Below are 8212 nucleotides of genomic sequence, written 5' to 3'. Positions count from 1 at the left end.
ACCTGTCCATACACGAACGCATGCACTCACGCACGTACGCATAGTACACCTGTCCATACACGAACGCATGCACTCACGCACGTACGCATAGTACATACAGATGTAATATATACACCTATACAACATCACTGGCGCCAGATAGCTTTCAATCGGTCTCAGGGAAGATATAATGATCCGCTAGAGGCGCCACCATCCAATGGCATTATGAAATGCGTATTAAAATCATAGAGATATCTCTATGGTTAAAATATGACTCTTTGGCGCCATCCAGATGAGACGGGATACCAGAGAAGTGTTGCCAAAAGGAGATGTTGATCCTATAACCGCTGAGCGCGGATCTTGCGCGCAGTTCCGCGGCAAGGCGCACGCGACCGCGGCAACGTCCTACGACAGTATGCAGCGTCATCAAACCCATTACTGGGATCTGCGTCGGCTCGGACTAATGCACCCCTACCACTACAATCTCCCACTCCCATTGTCATTGTCAGTATCAGGAATTAGCTAGAGTAAATTGCTTGCTATATAAGCAGGGGTTGTCTAGTATAGGGGTATTCTAACCCTAGCAATACCGTTTCTTGGAGCTATCACTCAGGGTGATACAATTAATTGTATCCACACCTACGAATAGTATACTTCTATTACTACAACTACAAGTAGGCTAGTTTAGATGTAGTACACATACATTCACTCTATACTACTGGTACTATATCTAACTGTTAAGTATTTTTAGTCCATATTAGCCAATGGTAAATATCGTTAATGACAAGCCATGGACCGGATGTACTACGATAATCACTCCATATTATTGTTTTTCCTTGCATAGAAGATTAGAGGAACTACTTCAAGGGGATGCTAGCCTGGATATTCCATTCAGAATTCTGGTGACAGTTGGCATGCCCAAATGGGTGGCTGCAAAATACTTCTACTGTTGTCTCGGTCAGTACAGTTTCCTGTATCAGGATGCAATTAAGTTGTGCTGCTAATTATTTACACTTTAAAGGGACTACGTCACGAATTTTCTATGGTAAAATTTGTAAAATTTTTGTTGCCATTTTTTTACATTAAAAGTAAGAACTAACGACGATATTCCATCTGATTGTCGCATGTTCTGGTAGATGTAGCCTATAATGATTATATTGTACGTACTGGTATTTTGGGGAACGCCCCAATAATAACCAAACCGTTTCTCAAGACAGTATTCTCTTTGTCAGTAGGCCTATGTATTAGAGGTTATTTACAACAGTGATATGTACTTATTGTGCTGTCATTAGTGAACTGTTATCAATTATCTATCATATTTATTGATCAAGTGTGCTTCTAATCGTGCAATCTCGCGTTTTACTTGTACGTCTACAGTATTTATAATATTGAGTCTATAATCTTGTGATTAGTATAAGTCCACGAGCATGCGTAGTAGGCTGTAGCGATCGTGCAATCTCGCGTTTTACGTGTACGTCTTCATATAGTATTTAGCTTATATTCTTGTGATTAGTATGTCCACGAGTTCGTCATGTGGTTTATAATAAATCAACGTTAACTAAATTTGAGATAGTTCTTCATTTATATGATGTGTATCTGAAAGCTGCAACACAATATTCATTTCTAAATCGTCGTAGTTTTCAGTAAAAGGTAATGTGCTAGGACACTACTTTGCCGTGAACCACTGGTAGCCGGCCAAGCCACTGGTGCGGGGATAGAACACGGGACGACGCTACCCACAGGGCTAACGGGCGCCCCCAATATAGAAAAACGACATGTTCCTTATATACCAGAGAAATGGCAATTTATACAATATTTCAGCAAAGAAATTACCGAGATTCGAACCTTCAACCTTCATGGCTTGCAGCAGAGCTCTTAACCACTATGCCATCCACGCATTCGTAATATTCTTTGCATACATGTCTGTAATACGTTTACCTATACACAAGTTACAAAGCCACTCTCCGTTTCTTCCTCTTCCTCACTTCCTTACTCCCCTCTCGCGGATGGTATCGCCCATGACCAGTCAAGCATGGAAAAACATTTGCAGGAAATTGGCTGCATTTCGTCTCCAACCTTTTCACTCCCCGTAGCATAAAATGTGAATTTACGCCTATAATACACGTGCACGCGCGCGTGCGACCAAACCCGCGTGTGCGCACCTATTAGTGGGTGTGTATGTGTGTTTTTGTGGCTGTAAAAACGCGTATTATAGCCGTAAATCCACTTTGTATGCTTTGGGGGGTGAAAAAGTTCCACCTGAAATACTGACCTTTTCCTCGTGAAGATTTTTCACGCTTGACTGGTCGTGGGCGATACTATCCGCGAGAGGGGGAGGCAAATATTGAGGGGAAGGGAGTGAGAGGGGAGAAGGAAGGGAAGAGGAGAGAAAAGGCGGGAGGGACGAAGGGAGGGAGTAATGCAGAGGTAGATGCGTACACGTACGTACACCGCAATTATTACCACCTGCACATACACACACACACACACACACACACACACACACACACACACACACACACACACACACACGCACGCACGCACGCACGCGCACACACACACACACACACACACACACCACACACACACACACATACACTCACACACACACGTCACAACACACACCCACTCACACTCACACTCACACTCACACTCACACTCACACTCACACACACTCACACACTCACACACTCACACACACACACACACACACACACACACACACACACCACACACAACACACACACACACACACACACCGGCGCACACACGCACCGCACGCGCACGCCACACGCCACACGCACACACGCATGATGTAAACACATCAACACACGAACGCGCACGCGCACGCGCACGCACGCACACATTCACACATGTGCACGCGCGCACGTACGCCACACATCCCTGCGCTCATCCTAACGCACGCACGAACGCATGCACGCACGCAATCATGCACACACAACGAGCGTACACCTGTCCATACACGAACGCATGCACTCACGCACGTACGCATAGTACACCTGTCCATACACCGTACGCATGCACTCAGCACGTACGCATAGTACATACAGATGTAATATATACACCTATACAACATCACTGGCGCCAGATAGCTTTCAATCGGTCTCAGGGAAATATAATGATCCGCTAGAGGCGCCACCATCCAATGGCATTATGAAATGCGTATGTAAATATCATAGAGATATCTCTATGGTTAAAATATGACTCTTTGCGCCATCACAGATTAGACGGGATACCAGAGAAGTGTTGCCAAAGGAGATGTTGATCCTATACCGCTGAGCGCGGATCTTGCGCGCAGTTCGCGGCAAGGCGCCACGCGACCGCGGCCAACGTCCTACGACAGTATGCAGCGTCATCAAACCCATTACTGGGATCTGCGTCGGCTCGGACTAATGGCACCCCTACCACTACAATCTCCCACTCCCATTGTCATTGTCAGTATCAGATTAGCTAGAGTAAATTGCTTGCTATACTAAGCAGGGGTTGTCTAGTATAGGGGTATTCTAACCCTAGCAATAACCGTTTCTTGGAGCTATCACTCAGGGTGATACAATTAATTGTATCCACACCTACGAATAGTTACTTCTATTACTACAACTACAAGTAGGCTAGTTTAGATGTAGTACACATACATTCACTCTATACTGCTGGTACTATATCTAACTGTTAAGTATTTTTAGTCCATATTAGCCAATGGTAAATATCGTTAATGACAAGCCATGGACCGGATGTACTACGATAATCACTCCATATTATTGTTTTTCCTTGGCATAGAAGATTAGGAGGAACTACTTCAAGGGATGCTAGCCTGGAGATTCCATTCAGAATTCTGGTGACAGTTGGCATGCCAAATGGGTGGCTGCAAAATACTTCTACTGTTGTCTCGGTCAGTACAGTTTCCTGTATCAGGATGCCAATTAAGTTGTGCTCTATTTATTTACACTTTAAGGGACTACGTCACGAATTTTCTATGGTAAATTTGTAAAATTTTTGTTGCCATTTTTTACATTAAAAGTAAGAACTACGCGGACTAAACGTATCGTCAATTCTTACCTGATAAGATTGTTTCTCACTAGTTAAAAATCCAAAAACTGGACGATTTTATATTAGTGTTCACTACATTAATTGCTTGCTATGGGCTATGTATGAGTCACGAGTGTATGTTCACATCGAACAATATAGTAAAATAAGAAGTATAATGCAGCAATTTAACCATAAAAAGTAAACAGAATTACTTGTATTTTGTGAAAAAGTGGAAATATATATTTTTTTTTACTATTTACGGTGACGTAATCACTTTAACACAGTTCACAAGCAGGCGATTCGATAGCTTTTAGTAACTCTAACGAGCAAAGATTGCAATATAATAGATTTTACAATTATTTTCAGGTAAATTATGCACATGCATCTTTATACTAAATGCGATTTTCCCAAGTTGTAATGTATAGTTAGTACAAACAACAATGGCTTTGTACTGAACATAAATTAGCCTCTGAGTGAACAAGTAGAGCCTATAAGCTCATATATAGTTTATAAACTGATTAATGTGAGCAAAGCCGATACACTCTGATAAACTACTGGGCATGCACATATATATGGTAAACAAAAACTAGCAGTAGACACAGTTAAACAGAACATACATTAGGTGCGTTCACGCTGGCGCGAATTAGCGGGCTGCAAAACCCGGTTCTTGTAGCTCGCTCGAAAAACTGAGCTTTTTACAAGTGTGAACGCAATTAGCTCACTAAATCGCGCTCCAAAAAGCCCGCTCCCAAGACCACTTCCGACTGGGCTAATTTGGAATCAGCTCACTTATTTGCACCGCGGCTAGACAATTTGCACCGCGGCGATTAGCGAGCTATTTCCGCCTGTGTGAACAACGACACAATCAGCTCACTATTAGCTACGATATTAGTGAGCTGAGCAGCGCGGTTTTTCTTGTGTGTGAACGCGCCTATTATGGTATATACAAACTGATATATACTCCAGTGATTATAGTAAATCGCATCTTTCTTCGTTTACCTAAAGTTCTGCTGAAGCAGAGAAAGATTTCCTGCCAGCAAGAACGACCTTACGATGACACATCTTCATCTGGCTGAGACGGCGTATACAGTAATGCAGTGACAGCAGCAAAGTCGCGGGTTTTATAGCTGGCATGTCTATAACTGCAATTTGATTATGGTTATCCTAGCTACGAGTCATAGTTAACTGTTCATGTTAATAATTAAATTTGATTATGGTTATCCTAGCTACGAGTCATAGTTAACTGTTCATGTTAATAAATTAAATTTTATTACTTTATTTCACGTTGCAAAAGTGTAGTGGGAATAATATCGTGTGTGATAATGTTTTGAATGCAATTTTCTACCCGGTTCAGCGAGTTATATGAAGTAATGTTTAGTCACTTGAAACATAACAAATCAATCTTGTCTATTTTCATGCAATTAAGTCTCCTTTTTAATTAAATATGCATCAGAAAATATAGATAATTACATGTGTGGCGTAATAGCTTACAGCACAAATGGTTAATATATAATAGATTTGGCCAATAATTACAATTATAACTTTTAGTGCCATAAATCTCATCATAATTAGAAAGCGCTGGCTTAAGTTCCTTCAGTCAGGCTTCTTCAGTCACCTAAGACATAGAAAGAATAAAGAAAGAACATTCTGAATAAGTAAAAGTCGAATCTAATCGATATTTACATCCCTTTCGTTCCCCGACCAGTGCACGTCAATGAGAACCTATACATTTATAGAATACAGGAGTCGTCAATACAGTGTAGCGCCGTTTAACGCCGATGGTGGGTCCATGATAAAATATGACGCGAAAAGCGGGGTCGCACTGCAAATAATCGGCATATTATACCGTGGTTAATATAAGAGAAAAGAAGGTCACGCAGACGTAATCCGTCCGACGAGTAGTGGTGGGGGGTGATCACGCGAAAGGGTGGTCTGGGGGCCCTCCCGAATGTTTTGAATTAGACGCCCTTCAGATGCTTTCCGCCGAGCAGGGAGGGGGTCCGACCCTATGGACCCCTCCGCCCCTGTACACGCCCTCAGTACACTGAAATGATTTCGTCTGCCCATTGTCTCCAATTATCACTAATTAGCTGAACTTTCAATTGAGGCACGGAGGAGGATTTTTTTGAACTCAGGGGGATATTTGTACAGCCATCCCCCCCTCCCGTTCAACGCGGGGGGAGCATATCCCCCCCATCCCCCCCCGGATTAACGCCCATGGTCCACAAAAGATATACCCACCCCTCGACCTCGCGCGTTATAATCCGAATTGGCGTTAAATCGGCGGTTACATATAGTATTGCAAATACTAATGACCCGTCTGAGTTCAGCGATTCAATTCTCCGGCAATCGCAAGCTCCATTAAATTTATTCAACCGCATCTTAATATATCACGGAGATTCAACACCTTTCTGTGCTCTTGCTATGCTCAGTCATAGCAATCAATTAAGTATAACGTAGCAAAAATAAAGCGAAGCTATAAAGAATAAAATTCTAATAATAAAAATCTACAAAACTCAAAGCAATGCTAGGAACGTTCTCAAGAAATGAGGATGCAATCAATTCGATGAATCGATAGAGCTCAACGAATGTCTACTGAAGTCATAATATGACGTATTAAGCGTCTGGTTGCTTCCTCAATCCGCATCAGCTTTTTCCTGTAGCAGTTGATCGAAGTTGCTTGATGCGACTGTATGCTTCTACCCTTTTTATGGACAACAGATCCCTTAACTGGCATGAATGTGTGCAGTGTCGATACTTGTCTCACAAACTACAACACGACACGTAACCAACCAACGAAGTTTTAGAAAACGAAAATTAGAAAATTACGATACGTTTCCACTTTGCTCAACAGCCGCAAAATACGTTACGTATAATTACTCGCGCTGCCGCTACGTCGCAAAAGCTCGCTAAGTCGCAGAACTCTACTCGCAAGAGCTGCTACGTCGCAGAAGCTACGACAAAGAGCTTCCTACGACGCGAACAGTCGAACAAGCTCCGGCTAGGCGACACCAAAAATAAGATTATACAAACGCAATAGCATTAAAAATGTATCGAATCGATAGGTTCATGATAATACATGTCGACTATATTGATGTAGTTCCAATGTAATACAACACGCGATACATGGTTGTTGTTATACCTGTAATACAACACGGCGATACATGGTTGTTGTTATACCTGTCTGTGCTTCACGTAGACGGAGACTCAGCAATCCGTTGTGTGAAGTGTGACAGTTGCTGCTCAATGTTGCGCAGAGTTGGCTGCAGCTGCTCATGGAAACACTGTGACACATGCGATTATATATAATATATATATATATATATATATATATACGTATAGAAGCTTTCATCTCTCTATGCATTCGCTACCGCACAACATGTAAATAATTACAATTTACATAATTCATTTCAGGTGTTAGTTACCAAAAATGCATAGCTTATGTAAAGTCATAAACTATGCATTTGTTCGCCTTTGACGTTGTTTCTTTCCACATAATAAATTTGTTGACCACAAAACGATAAATTCAATCCGTACAACACATGGCAATTCTTCGTGACAGGTGATCGTATATATCCGCAACATAAACAACATAATACCAATCGAAAATGCGCATATAGTTAAGTCAAATAACCATATAGCATTCAGATTTCGTGCAAGTAAAAGCCTTCTCTCTAGTTAGGCAACGAAGACGACTTAACGCGTGGTTCATTCATACACGGGTGCTCTCTTAGTCGAGGCGTCATCGTCCAACTGTTTCGCCGAGAAGGTTCCAACAGTCAGTGCCTTTGCACAGAGCCCCAAAAAAAACGCGAACTCGCCTAGCTTGTGTAGATAAGCTCTCAACCGCGATCTTGGTGTAGTGAGAGTCTTGGCTGCAATAGAATGACCATGAGACCACCAGCGTTAGCAGGAGAGTAAGCCAGTCGCCGTTGCTGTTATTTACTGTATAGCCTATAACAGCACAAAATTTTGTGATTGTTTTACGTGCAATCATAAGACGTCTAATAATGAGACAAATTATCACCTCTATGCAGTTTCCATTCTTGTGAATAGTTGCATAAAAAAAGAGCGTCGTTCTCACCTATATTGACCGCTGTTCGCTATACGAGCATCTTCTTTGCTGCTGAGAAAATTCCGACAACCGTCGACCATTGTCACGAGGTCACCGCCCCGGGGAAGTGCAACT

This window comes from Priapulus caudatus, unplaced genomic scaffold (genome assembly GCF_000485595.1).
Source record: "Priapulus caudatus unplaced genomic scaffold, Priapulus_caudatus-5.0.1 Scaffold646, whole genome shotgun sequence".
NCBI classification, from domain to species: domain Eukaryota; kingdom Metazoa; phylum Priapulida; class Priapulimorpha; order Priapulimorphida; family Priapulidae; genus Priapulus; species Priapulus caudatus.
This window is presented reverse-complemented; position numbering follows the sequence as displayed.